The 15,185-nt window shown below is 45.9% G+C and overlaps 2 protein-coding genes across 3 annotated transcripts in view; both read right to left on the bottom strand.

The window, feature by feature from the left end:
- The window catches only part of SV2B (synaptic vesicle glycoprotein 2B), a 769,788-nt gene that overhangs the window by 422,587 nt on the left and 332,016 nt on the right, over positions 1 to 15,185 (bottom strand). The window lies entirely within an intron of this gene.
- The window catches only part of SLCO3A1 (solute carrier organic anion transporter family member 3A1), a 214,690-nt gene that overhangs the window by 182,132 nt on the left and 17,373 nt on the right, over positions 1 to 15,185 (bottom strand). The gene's annotated exons all lie outside the window — the stretch shown is intronic.

Genomic DNA, 15,185 nt, shown 5'->3' with positions numbered 1-15,185 from the left:
TTTGGGCCTGATCCAGAGCCCTAAGAAGTCAATAGGAGTCTTTCCATTGATTTCAGTAGACTTTGGATCAGGCCATTACACCACAAGTAGTCCCTTGGAACAACTGCCTGCTTGTGAAGCAAGGAGCTATGGGACATGATCAAGGGTGCTAGTATCAGATGCTGTATAGGCAGCACTAGGCAAGGCAATGCAACCATAAAGCCTTCTAGACCTTGGTGTAAGACCATGGGCAACATTTTCAGAAATGTCTGCATGACTTAGGCACCTAAGTCACATTCACAAAGACACTTGGAGTCCTAAAAGCCAAAGGCTCCTAACTGCCATAGGCACTTTACAAACATTGACCCCAAAGCTTGAATCTGTTTGGCTACATGGGTATCATTCCAGCACATCTTTAGCACTGAGCAGCACAAGTTGTGAACCCCTCAAACTCACACGTTCCTCAGTACTAGTTTGAGTTCCCATCAGAAGTAGATATGTTTTGGAGGAGCTGGTGTGTGCGGAGAGCTCCTTGCTACTGTGCACGCTGCAAAACTAAATTGCCTGTTGTCATTGGCCTAACTTTCCACCCCTTCCCTTTTGAGACTGTGGTTTTAACACTGAAACCCAACTCTCCATGGAGCAGTTGAAGAACGCACACCAAAGCACACATCAGACAAGCTAGGCATCCGATCCCTTTCTGTCCGAACTCATGGCCTTGCTGACACACTGACACTTGGCTCACACGTCGGCAGCGTGTCACATAACTGACCTCAAGAAGCAGCCACAAAAGTAAGGAGTTGAGCCCCGATAGAAAGTTTCTTTGCAAAATAAATAAAAATTAAGTCAAACAAACGTTTTAAAAGAATCTTTTACTGATTGATTAATGGCTGGGAGCTTCACTTACTGACAAGACAAGACAATTTCAAAAGAGATAGGCCAATTAAGATTTACATAATGCAAAGAAATACACTTGTGGGTTTTATGCAACATCAGTTGAGAGCCAAGAAGATGCAACACTGGGTACCACAGCTGCTGTCTGCCACGCTCATGGAAGAAATCCAACATACTGTTATTTTCATGGCCATGTCTCCTTAAAAAAAGGCAACCCAATTCCATCTTGGAAACAGGTCTTTTTTTTTCCCCCAGAGATGGAGATTATATTTTTAAGGTCATCCTAAGACATGCAGTTAGGATTCAAATAAAAAAAAGTGATAGCGATCTTATAATATAAGACAGCCCCTGGACAGTATAAAAATAGTCTCCCACTGGAGGCAATCAGAATCTTTGCTGATATACCTCAAAAAGCAGGAAATGTTCTGTCCAACTTTAAAGTATTCTGATAGCAGCTCTCCTCTCAGGGCAGCTAGACCTATTAGGATACACCAGGATGCTGTTATGCCAGAGAAATGCCTCTTGGCAATAAAATGGACCAACAGAATAGCCTACTTCTGTTACTTTACTTGTGTGAAAGATAAGGACTTCTGTTACCTGAGCATCCAAAGACTCCAACATGAAAAACAATGTTCATCATTTTTGCAGATGCAACTGTCCTCCCCCAAATCCAAACCATTATTTTTTTGGTGCTTGTGACTTGGCATCCCCTTTCTAATGTACCAAGAGCTGCATTTAGGCATCAGTATAATAGGCAGCCCCTCTAGTGCACCACTGTTAGGAGACACCACCATAGTCACTCATCTGCAGGACATCAGCAAAATGCACCTGGCATAGGGAGAGACCAATCTCAGCTACGTGGGGGCCTCTAAGAGCAGCCATTATCGAGATCCTCACTGTACTCAGCACAAATGATTCTGGAAATGCTTGAGAGTGATAGTAGTGGTTGCCAGAACCAGGCACCCCAAATCTAGGGTGCAGCCTAGGGCCAAAATTCTAATGATTACATAACTAAAGGATCAAACACATGGCCAAGGGCCAGCTCCCATGAGATGCTAACTGTAAGCAGTAGGCTGGCTCTCCATAGAAATTCTGCAGCAGGAAGAGGTCAGGTCAGATACTGGGTGGGCTGAATTTGAAGGGGTCCACTAGTCATATTTGCATATGGAACACAAGACAACATGGGGAAAAAAGTCCCATGCTTCAAGACAAAGCACCCCAAAAGGGGGGCCCAACCCATCACACCCATTTTAAAGGGGAGGAGGGGCAGGTTCCTTTAATATTTATAAACAATTCTCAGCAAGAGGCATCATGTCCATTATCCCATTTCCTTTCCATCTACAGCTCAGGAAATTTGAACAATTATAACTCTTTCACATTATACCTTTTATCTGAGGAGTGCAAAACAGTTTGCCACAGTAACATCTGCCCATTTGGCCCTAGGCTGCATCTCCATTTTATAAGTAGGGAAACTGAGGCACACAATAGTGATGATTCCTTTATGTACACTTTATACATTTCTTGCTCTTAAAAGACAGACACTCTCTAGAGCAGTGTTTCCCAAACTTGGGACGCCATTAATGTAGGGAAAGCCCCTGTCGGACCGGGCTGGTTTGTTTACCTGCTGCGTCCGCAGGTCCAGCCAATTGCGGCTTCCACTGGCCGCAGTTCGCCACTCCAGGACAATGGGAGCTGCTGGAAGCAGTGGCCAGTACGTCCACATCGCTGCTTCCAGCAGCTCCCATTGGCCTGGAGTGGCGAATTGCGGCCAGTGGGAGCCGCTATCGGCCGGACCTGCGGACACAGCAGGTAAACATACTGGCCCAGCCCGACAGGGGCTTTCCCTATACAAGCGGCATCCCAAGTTTGGGAAACACTGGGATAGAGATTTTATCCTTCCTCTAGGATCAGCAATTTCATCTGTCCAGAGATGTTCTTTGCAGTAACACAGGAAACACTTCCCTAGAGCTTCTCTTCTGGGGATCTCTACTTTCCCTATGGGGCAGATCAAAATAGAAGTGACAAATCTTAATGTGTGTAAACTGAGTCACAGGGAGCCAAATTAGTCAATGAGGCAAGTATGAGAATGAAATTACTTGAGTTACAAGGTCAAAGTCAAAGGGAGAGTTTGCAAAAGATCAAAAAAGACAGCTAGGGTCCCCAACTATCCCTTGTGCCTTTGGCAGTCTCTCCCAACAGGATCCAGCCTGGCTGTCTAAATTTAGCCCCTTACCACCCACGCGTATTTAAGCACTTTAAAAAGTGGCCTGATTTTCAAAGACGCAGAGAGTCACGTCCTCCTTAAGTCAAGATGCCCAGCGGGGAGCTCAGCACTGCACAAAGTCTGGCCTGATTTTAAACAGTTTGATGTGAAAATTCCAGCTGAGGTAACTTGAAGAGCAGGCCAATGGCAGCCTCAGAAACAGAACCCAGGAGCAGGGTGACCAGATCTCCCAATATTACTGAGACCATCCTGATATTAGGGGCTTTGTCTAGTATACGCAACTATATGTTCCCACTCCCGAAAAAGAGTGTCCCACTTTTTCACACTTACTATCTGGTCACCCTACCCAGGAATCCTGATTCTTATTCTGCTTCTTCAGCCACTAAACGTGGGGGGTGGCTTGGTTTTGCCTTTTCCTTTCCTGAAAGTTAACATCCCATGTGGATGTGGCCCCAAGTCTCAACCATTCTCACGTTCCACCTAATAATCATGTCCCTTCAAACACACATCTGGATCCTCCCCGCCCACATCACAAGCCCAAGTTACACATGAACAAGGAGAGCGGGCTCTTACTTTGCAACACAAGGATGTGGAACATGGGAGACTGGACGGGTGTAGCCAAGGGTTATATATGAGGGGAATGTCTGCAGGAAAAGTGCTATTCCCTCTCCTCTGCGAGAAGCAGATGGGAGTTCCCTCTTCCCTTGCTTGGCTCAGCCACATTTCACATACAGACCCCCGCTTCTCCATGGCTGGGGCACCGAGCCCCTCCCTGTCCCATACTGGGTGCAGTGGTACTGCCCAAGTGGCTACTAACGCTCTCACAGTTGATATAAACGCTGCCCTTAGCTAACTGGCCTTGGAAGCAAAGGGATGGGGAAATTGGCTGCACTTCTCTGGTAAGGGCCAACCCCATCATACCAGCTGCAAGCATCCAGGGGAAACTGGCATCTGCAAGCAAAATAGCTGACATCAGTGCCAGCAAAGTGACCTTCACCATTTCCAAAGAGTCATGGAAGAGCAGTAGTGAAGGAAAGGGATGGCGGGGTTGGGAGAGGGGACTGTCAACATGCTGATTTTTAACCGGATGATACAGAAACATGAGTACGTGATATCCAGAATGGCAGCAGCAGAAGAAGCTGCAGCCCAAGTTCTTGCTTTGACATTGGCTATGACCTACAAACATTCAGGCCCCCTGCAATATAGCTGTGAGCATAGCAGTGACATTATCTGAGATTACAAGATCAGCGTCTGTTCAGGACAGCCTCTTGCACACTCGAAACATTTTTCCATCTCTGTCCATCCCATTTCTTTTTATACAGCTTCTTAAGTACAACAATCTCAAAATGCATTAGGTTTCCTTTGTGACTCGAATAAACAGCTCGGGTTGTGTCTGAGACCACGTCATTGCCAGATATAACACGAGAACTGTTTGTTACTGTTCATATTACCTATGGATGAGCCTACCTCCCAGTGTATTAGGAATCAACTACTCACCATCCTTAGTGTTACAGAAATGTCCGTCTCAATCTCTAGGCATGTTGAGAGCAACACTAAACGTACAATCATATCGGTTACTAAACACACAGTCTAATCCTTACTAGCGCTGGCTGGAAAATAAATGTCAAAACCTCAACTTTTCATGAAATAGAATTCCTATTATCATTCAAAAATTTTATAAACACACATGAGAAAAAGAGAAAGACCTGAGTCTGGGAAGGAACTCAAGCCTGGTTTCTCAATAAGTACCAGACAGGTGGCTATTTGGGGGGTGGGTAGGTGGGTGCACCCCCCAAAATTCCATCCTGAACCCGTGAAACTTTTCTGTAACAAGTTGCAATGAATTTTTGGTTTTTCCATCCAAAAAAAAGTTTCAGTTGGCTCTAATCTCTATGCCTCATGCACACCACATATATCTATGCACATGGATGTGGGTGATAAAAGCATTCTTCAAAAGTCTGGATAGCTCCACCCCTGCCTACATCTCTGTTTCTGCTGCCTCATGTCCTACACACTTCCTAATCTTTAATTAGAAAAGGTTCAGAGAAGGGAAACTAAAATGATTAGGGGGTTGGAACAGGTCTCATATGAGGAGAGATTAAAGAGGCTAGGACTTTTCAGCTTGGAAAAGAGGAGACTTAGGGCGGGGGGGAATATGATAGAGCAGTGTTTCCCAAACTTGGGCCGCTGCTTGTGCGGGGAAAGCCCCTGGCAGGCTGGGCCAGTTTGTTTACCATCCGCAGGTCCTGCCGATCGCAGCTCTACAATGCACTGAAAATGAGTACAGGCGAGTCTCATCTTATGCTCGGGTTACATTCCGCTGTCAGCGCATAAAGCAAAAATCACATATAGTCAAAACTACACTGAGTGTAATGGTGGGCGGAATCACCCGCACTACAGGTACAGTATTTAAATTGTTATTTTTCTCTTTTTGTTTTGTTTTGTTTTTGCCCACTGCGCAAAGCTGAATTTGCGCATGTTAAATGCGCATAAGATGAGACTCGCCTGTATCATATCATTCATATCTCTAGTGATCAATTCATATTCCCTCCCCCCTCCCCGCAAGTCTGAAGAGAAGTTCATTGTATTAGTAACAGAAGGTTATATATAGAAAACACATCGGCTTTATGCCTGGAGGGCATTTCTTTAAAGGCTTCTTTTTTAATGTAAAATACATTTTCTCAGCTACGATTGGACTTGAAGAGACATGTCTGCAGTGCTACAGGGTGTGAAATAATTGCCTGGTAACTATGTCCCCAAAGGAGAAACAAAAGAGAACAGGTTCCCAGAGCCTCCATTACAGATCCATAAAGCTTCAGATTTCTTGAAGAGCCAACAAAACCATACCAAGGTGCACAGCTTCCATCTTATACTCCTCAGACTACTTCTTTGGAACACATATTGTCCTCTCCTCCAGCAAAGCCCACAGAATGGAAACTGAGCACAGGAGAATCCCTAGGTTGGGTAGTCTTCCTTACATGTATTTGGAAGTGGGAGGGGGGAAATGAACTCCTTTCCTCAGGAGTACTGGTCTCCCTGTTCCCCTCCAAGCAACAGAGCTGGATTATTTTAGGCCAGAGGGGCCATTATGATAATCCAGTCCAGGGGTTGGCAACCTTTGGCATGCGGCTTGCCAGGGTAAGCACCCTGGCGGGCTGGGCCGGTTTGTTTACCTGCCACGTCCACAAGTTCGGCCAATCGCAGCTCCCACTGGTCACAGTTCGCTGTCCCAGACCAATGGGGGCGGCAGGAAGCGGTGGCCAGCACATCCCTCAGCCAGTACCGTTTCCCACCGCCCCCAGTGGCCTGGAGAGGCGAACTATGGCCAATGGGAGCCACGATCGGCCAAATCTGCGGACGCGACAGGTAAACAAACTAGCCCGGCCCGCCAGCGTGCTTACCCTGGTGAGCCACATGCCAAAGGTTTCCAATCCCTGATCTAGTCTGACCTCCTCCATGGCACAGGCCCGAGAATCTCACCCAGTAAATCCTGCCTCAAGCCCATAACTTACAGTTGAGCTACAGCCTTTTTAATATATGAAGACTTGGGGACATCTACACTGCAATTAGACACCTGCAGCTGCCCCATGTCAGTTAACCTGTGCTTGCAGGGCTTGGGCTGCAAAACTGCAGGATAGATCTTCGGGCTCAGGCTGGAGCCTGAACTCTGGGACCTTTACTCGTCGCAGGGTCACAGAGTGCCAGCTCCTGCCCCAGCCCAACTCGAACATCTATGCCACAATTTTACAGCCCCATAAGCCTGAATCATCTGCCACGGGCCAGACACAGGTGTTTAGTCACAGTGCAGACATACCTAGAGTTTCCTTACTTCACCTTGCCAAGTACTTCCACCCTCACCACAGAGAGGTGAACGGAAGAAGCAGCAATCATTGCCCCAAGCAGCAGTATTAACACTGGCACAGATGCCTGGCTGAATAATTGAGGGTAGGAAACAATTCTCCTGGACTCCAACCACAGAACCCAGCCATGCAGAGATAGAGCTACCAGAAGCATCCTTAAAGCCACGGCTCTACCACTCCCTTGCTGCCCTGCCCAGTTGTGCACCTCTGTGCTCAGGTAGGTAGAAAAGACCTTATTTATTCATTCTTGCATTACAGGTCATAAGTCACCTATTACAATCCTGTCACATTCCAACGAACTCAGGGACCCATTCAGCTAAAGCACTTAAAGCTTAAACACATGCATAAGTACCATTGAAGTCACACACTTCAGTGCTTTGTTGAATAGGGATGAGATAATTCATGTGTTTACAGTTAAGCATGTGCTTAAAGCCGGGATTTTCCAAGGGACCCAGGGCTGCTGGGTGCCCAACTCCCACTGAAAGTCCATCAATGAGAACGGGGCATCTGACCCCCTTAGGCCTTTTTGAAAATTCCAGCTCATGCAATGAATTGCAGCTTGAGGATGTACCGGTAAATTCAACAGCATGGCATGGAAGATGCTTTCTCCCTTCTGCACAGTACACTGGGTATATCAATCAGCAATCACGGACATAGATGCTAGAGGTAAAAAAAAATAAAAAATAAAAAAAAATCAGCAATAAGGAAGGCTTGGGGGAGAGAGGAGTTTATTTTTGCCATCATTCAATGCAGAATGCATTGGTCTTTCAGCTGCTGGGATTAATGGGACTTTCAGAGCAATGCCCCCTGTGTATAGAGGGGAGAAATGTGCCAGTAAGTCTTACCAAGAACTGATACCTAACTATATCCATAATGATACACATATACATGCATCCCATACAAGAAACTGGAACAGTCATGTGATAAATTTTGGAAAAAATTAGTCCATCATTATCATGCATCCTTGACGGCCTCATCTGCTGCCAGCCTGCCAACCCATCTCTGCACAAGACTGCTTACAACACTGTGTGTGTGCCACATGTTTTGTTTTAAAAATGATCTGACAAATGTTTCCTTCTTTCCCCACCCAAGTGCAGGATGGGCAATATCTAGTGACAGATTCAATTTGTGATCTCAGGAAGGCTCTCCAGACCTGTGACTTCCACTGCCGGACATTTTTTGCCTACATTGGCCTGTCATGTCTTTTCTGCAGAGCTCTGATATGAGTCTACTGGGCTACCATGAATACTTGAGAAAAGAGACTACAGTCTCATCTCAAGCAGTGAGGAAAAAAATACCTACGATCCCAAGCCATATTAAAGCTAAGGAAAACCAAGAATGGGGCTTAGTAATAGCATGTGGTTTAACCTAACCTATCCCAATTCTCTAGGGCAGGGTACACAGTGTCTATTGTTTCTGCTGTGATTTCTACTCTGCACTACAATATAGTTGACCCAGGTGAGATTAAATCCTGGGCTGTCACCCTTCATGGCACCAGGGAACAGCATACCCACCTCATTAGCAACGACATTGCTTCTGGGTGGCTGGCAAGCTTTGAAATGAAACCATCCCCTCCTCTTTAGTGGGAAGAACAATGGTTGTGATGTCAGGCCTAAAGGATTCGGGCTGTAAAAAAGGGGTGAGTGGAAGGTGAACCTCAGGACTCTAGTAGGGTGACAGAAAAGCCTTGCCGGGGGGTGAAGATACCTGCACACCAAACAAAGCCCTGCCCTTCCCCTCCTTCCGTGTATCCGATCACTAGAGGCAGAATTCCCCATTTACATGATGTGTCTTCCCTACAGCAATGGGGAGTCTTTCCATCCACAGTCTGCTTGATTTTACTCTTGCAAAGGAGGAGTTTTGACACAACAGGAAATAATTGCCACAGAAGAAGCCTCAACCAGAGCCTCGCAGGGAAACAAGACACGCAGAGGCTTTAACATTGTTAGCCTAATTTATGGTTGAGAGAGAAATCTGGGGCTATGGGCTGAGTCACAGTTATGCGCACACTGCAGGCAAAGTTGAACGAGGCCAACAGAGCTGGTCATGGGAGCTTTCCCAGCTCCCGGGGCAGGAACAGGGAACCAGAACAGAAGTGACACACGCCAGCCATTCTCAAGCAGCATTAATAAAGGTTTCGAAGGTGTCATAAATAGATAGGTAAGGTAAGGGTTAAGTTTCTTTTACCTGGAAAGGGTAACCAAACACCTGACCAGAGGACCAATCAGAGAACTGGATTGTTTAAAGTCAGGGGTGGGAATTTGTATACTCGGGGTCTTTTTTGTTTTCTCGGCTGTGAGTAACAAGGTTTCCTCCTAACTCCTTCTTATTTCACATATTATACCAAAGTCCGTGAGTACAAAGGACCCCAAAGCAAGTCGGCTATGAGGAGCTTTGGGTTGTACGAATAGATGGGGATGGCTGTGTCTTTTGTTGTTTTCTCGGCTGTGAGTTAACAAGCTTCCTCCTAACTGCATCTTATCCCAAGTGTCTCCTACAATCTGTGAGTACAGGGAACCCCCAAGCAATTCGGCTATGAGGAGCTTTGGTTGTATTTACATGTCTGTGGATTGGTTGAACTGGTTTAATTGGGCTATCTTTTAAATCAGACTGTTTCTTCATATTTCTTATAAGCAAGAGCTGTATTGAGTTTCTTAATGCAAGATTATTGTTTATATTTTCTTTCTTTTTTTATATAAACTTTTATTTAAAACGTGTGGAAGTTTCTTTCCTAGGGAGGCAAGGGAAGGGAAAAGCCAGGCTGTGGGCTATTTTCCTATTGCTTCAGGAAAGAGCAGGCTACGGGGAAAGGAAAGAAGAAGAATCACCTCTGTATCAGGTACCTGTCTCCCTCACGGGAAGGCAGGCAGGGGAAAGGCAAAGCCAAGCTGTTGGTATTTGCATCTCAATTGTCCTGAGGGTAGAGAACGCTTATCTCTTGGGAAGCAGAGAAACCGGTTCTTGGCAAGCCTGGAAGGAGGGGGGAGGGAATTTCTCCCCTGCTTTTAGCATCCAAGGCATTTGGAATCTGGGTGTCCCCCCAAGGGAGGGTTGGGGACACCAGAGAGAGGAAAGGGGGGATCAGGCCCCAACAATTCCTGATCTGGTGGCAGCGAGAATATCCAAGCTGGTAGTGAGCTTGGGGGAGTTTCAGGTAAGCCCCCAGACTTTTGGACGCTAAAGTCCAGGTTTGGGACAGGACCAGATTGTGGACGCTAAAGTTCCGGTCTGGGACTGGGAGGCTAGATTACCACAGAAGGAAGCAGAGTTCAGGCCTCATGTTTGGAGGACAGTAGTGATTATATAAGGGCTACGTACTAAGAAGGGAAAACAGACGACATGGGTAGCAGGACCTATCTCCTCTGCTGCATAGGTTCTGACAATATCGCTGATGTTCAGTCCTGTTCCCAAAATATTTAAGCCAATAAAGCAAGCGGGGGAAAGGGAGAAGCGTTTTTAAACATGGACCTAATAAGACAGCCAAGTGGCGTGGTTGATCCTTGTGATTCTATTGTAAGCCTCATGTTCTGTAGTGTTTTTCTTAAAGCCTCAGCGTCCGGAGTCAGGTTATTATCTGAGATTCTCAGCCTCCTTCCAAAGTGAGTCTGTAGCACTAGAGGTCTGGGGAAAAGCTTGAAAATGTGACTTTTCTCCATGAAGTAAAGTTCTTGTGATTTTTGAGCCACTCAGAACTTTGAGGACCCTGGCTCATGGTTTTTAAATACCTGAGATGGGCAATGACACAGCAGATAGCCTAATGACTCCATATCAAATGAACCTCATTTTTCCCTTGCCTTCTTTCTGCCATCTCTCACTAAGACTGGGACCTGCTTTGTGCAGCTGGAAAAGGGCCATGAGTAGCCATGAGGTGGTTAACAATAATAAGCAATTGTTCAACACTGTGGTGAAAGCACTGGTAACAAGGGATAGGAGTTCAAGGCCCAGCTTTGTCAGAGGCTCACCATGCCTCAGTTTCTCCCATTAAACGGAGACACTGATAGCCACCTCCTTCACCACAGAGTGCAATCTCAGCTCTGTAAGGTTTTAAGCAGCACTCTCAGAAAGCCAGTACATAAAGGCTGCTGCTCAGGGGCTGTACACAGAGGATTGAATTTTGCCCCAGCAGGCTGCATGTGCCATCTGAGGGGTCCAGTTTTTGCCATGTGCTCAGTGCCCCGTGAGAGCTAAGAACACGCAGCATGGTGCAGCTCCAGGGCCCTTGGAAGTTAAAGATACACCTCTACCTCAATAGAACGCTGTTCTTGGGAGCCAAAAAAATCTTACCGCTTTATAGGTGAAACTGCGTTATATTGAACTTGCTTTGATCCACCGGAGTGCGAAGCCTTCCCCCCCTCCCCCGAGCACTGCTTTACCGCATTATATCCAAATTCTTGTTATATTAGGTGGCATTATATTAAGGTAACGGTATATCGTTATATCAAAGTACCTAAGGGAGTTAAATTCTTTTCTCCTCTACTTACCTGCCAAGATCTGAATTCAAGGCTCTTATGTTTCTGCTGCAACCACTGATGACATCTCAGTGGCAGGTATTTTGCTCCCTCACAGTGCTCGGAAATCAAGTCTTGGCAGGTGAAGGAGAAAAAAATAAAAGAAGAGCTTTCTATGCCCAGTTAAATAAAACACCATATCTGATCTGATCAGAGACTGACTCAGTACCCAGCTGGCTAGTGCTGCCAATGCAAGCCCGAGCTTTGCTCTTTTCTCCTTGTACTGCCGTCGGACTGCTCAGTTTCTCCTGCTCCTCATATTGGGGACAGATAACCCAGGCCACGCAGTATCTCATGGCAATAGCTGCAGCACATGCAGCTGGAATACTCAGGCTGTATAACAGGAGCCAGCCATCCCCAAGGTTATGTTCTACAGAGCTGCACAAATTCCAGTCCGAGATACTCTCTGAGCAAGAGAATGTGAAGGGGCACAGCTCCATGCCGTTCAAAGCAGAGCCACCAATATTTCAGTAAAGAGGGGCATGCATACCCTGAGCCTGGAAGCTGATAGTGATATTACGTGGATGGTAATCAAGAGATTCACAGACTAGAGCAGGGGTAGGCGACCTATGACATGTGCCAAAGGCAGCACAAAAGCTGATTTTCAGTGGCACTCACACTGTCCAGGTCCTGGCCACTGGACCAGGGGGCTCTGCATTTTAATTTAATTTTAAATGAAGCTTCTTAGACATTTTAAAAACCTTATTTACTTTACATACAACGATAGTTTAGTTATATATTATAGACTTAGAGAAAGAGATCTTCTAAAAATATTAAAATGTATGTCTGGCAAGCGAAACCTTAAATTAGAGTGAATAACTAAAGACTAGGCACACCACTGCTGAAAGGTTGCCAACCTCTGGACTAGACAGATCACACTGGGTGTTGTTGGGGAGTTGATGTGACAACAGAATGAATGACTCATCCCCTAAACTAACACCGAGAAAGCAGGAAGAGGGGCATCTGCTGGATTTCAGTCTCTCCCGCAGAGCAGGGAAAACCAAATAGACCTGATGCATGATAGGAGAATCTTTGCTCCATTCTATTGCCCGTCCCCCTTGACTTCCCTTGTCTTCTCCAAGTCCCTCTTGCCCTCTCAGCTCCATTCCCCCTACTAGCTCTTGTCACTCCTTCAGTTCCTTTCTTTTTATCTACATCCTCAGTTCTTCACTTTTCCTTTTAAACAAAGGACCCCATAGAGCTAGTTCTCCTTCCTAGAAGACAATGGGCACTTCCATAGGTTCCCTGATATAATTTAATGGCCACCATCCTTATGTTTAGGCCTTAAAGCTGCTAGAATCCCATAAGTCAGGTTCTCTTGAGTTTAAATAGGGTTACATTTTTCAAAAGCACTTCAGTGACTTAGGCTCCAAAGTCCCATTTTCAAAAGTGACTTAAGCACTTAGAATGAAGTCACTGTTGAAAATAGTACTTAGGTGCTTTTGAAAACCTAACCCTAGATCTCTTTGTAAAAGCTGCCACTCTGCTGCTGAATGAGTAAGGCAGCCCCCAGTGATCACAGTTTATGAAAGATTTGAAAAAGCAAAGGGCTAGATCCTCAGGCCCACCTGATTTCTGCACAGTTCACCTGGGCTGAAAGTCACATGGGTAGCTTTCCTCCCCCAATCATGGGAACAGCAGAACACTAGCTGAAACAGCAACCACAACCTCCCACATCCCTGGCAAGACACCCCCTTCCTACCTCTTCTCCCCGCAGTGTCTCCAACACTGAGATGTGTGGCAGGAGCAAGCACCATAGGGCTGGCTATGCCAATTCTACAGCCCCCAGAGATTCCTTTCTTCAATGTTAGGGAAGCTCCCCGTCCCGCCTCCCCGATTCCCATGGGACAGCCCAGAGAGTATAAAAGTTTTAACTAATGTTAGTTTTCTATCCTAGAGCTGTGCTGAGATTTCCACTGGTGCCCAGACAATGGCACCAACTAAGGCATGGTAGTTAGCACCCCTCTCTATCTATGCCTGTGGTCATGATCAACATCCCATCAACTCCTCCAGCCACAGACTACATTTCAAACCAATATATAACAGTGGCTTTCCACTGCATTTGTAGGTATAACTAACCAGTGGGTCTGATCCTTCCTTGGGATAGGGCTCTGTGCCTACACTCACAGCACCTCTGTTCCATCCCAACTAATATGCATTTTTTCTCCCTTTTGGAAGCAGAGAGTGACAAATCATGATACTGACCATGTTACAGAAATGCAAAAAACCCGACTAAGTGCCATGAGACACAGTTTGTAACTGTGTGGAGCCCATGCCAGGATCTGGGCCACATAAAATAGTGTAATCATCCCAAACCTGCGCCAGTGAAGACTTTACAGTGTCAGATAATAGTTGGTGGTTGTGAGAACCTCACACACTAATGTATTTATCTTCTAAACACTCATGCTATTATCTCTGTTTACATATGGGGAACCGAGGCAAAGAGAGATTAAGTGACTCACTCAAGGTCGCACAGGAAGCTTGAAGCAGAGCCAGAAACTGAACTAAGATCCCAGGCCAATACCTTAACCACTAGACCAGGAACCCATTCTTTGTTCCTTAACCACCGGTACCATGAGATATACAAGGGTGCCTGCTCCCATGACTGCCAGCTGTCGCATCTGCTCAAATGCCAATGAAAGCTGAGTTCTCTGGGCATGGAAATTAAAGGCTTGACTCATGAATGGAGACAGTTTGGATGTGACAGCTCCAGAGAGCACAATGCAGAGCGATATTCCGGTTTTAAAACACTACCAAGTGCAGCAGGAAGGTTGAGCAGTCACTACCAAAACGTCACTATCAACATTTTCTGCATAGTGAGTACTGGCTTAAAGCAAACAAATTACTGTTTCCCCATCGTTTAATCTCTCTCAGTTGTGTGTGGGGGTGGAAGGGGTAGGGATCAGGGGGAAGGCTAGGGAAACACGTGATGACACTGTGTCCTGGATATATTCCATGAATGTAATTTTTTGTGATGTCTTTTGGATACAAAGGGTTCCAAGTGTAATCAGGACGCTGGGAAGCAAATCGAAAAAATGTCTGAATCTATATACTACAAGCCACTGAAAAAAGGAGAAAGCAGAGGTCATTTAGGTTTCAACTTACGTTTCCAGTACCTTGGAGTTTTGTTTAGATTTATTCAGAAGCACACTTTGCAACATCACAATGACGACACGCCATGAAAAACTGGATAGCATCCTTGGCCAAATTCTCCCCTGGCGTAAAGAAGCAAAATTCCATCCGTGACATTGAAGCGGTGCCCATTTACAGCAGGAGAGAATTTGGTCCTCTGTTCAGAGCCCATTTGCTTCAGCTAATGGGAATCCTTTGCCCATGTTGATCGCCACCTGTTCAAGGATCCCAAAGTGCTTGCAAACATTAATTCAGCCTCCCAGCTCAACGTTCCCAGGAAACAGTCATTTTTACAGATAGGGATACCGAGGCACAGAGTGGGCAATGCACAGGAAACCTATGGCAGAGCTGGGAATGCAACCCCCAACTCCCATCCCTGTGCCAAACCCACAAGCTCCACCTCCAATGTGTGCTATTTTCTATATTTTTATATTATATAATTTCCAGTATTTTTGGTAAGTAGGAATAAATGCATGAAGACCAGCATTTCCCATCGGCTCCAGGTGCTCATATACCTGGATCCTTCATGATGGTGATGCTTTAATGATGTAACTGGGGGACAGACAGCAGGAGCAGACGAGTCCTGCC

Source organism: Chelonoidis abingdonii, chromosome 9, assembly GCF_003597395.2.
Source record: "Chelonoidis abingdonii isolate Lonesome George chromosome 9, CheloAbing_2.0, whole genome shotgun sequence".
NCBI classification, from domain to species: Eukaryota; Metazoa; Chordata; order Testudines; family Testudinidae; genus Chelonoidis; species Chelonoidis abingdonii.
This window is presented reverse-complemented; position numbering and strand designations above follow the sequence as displayed.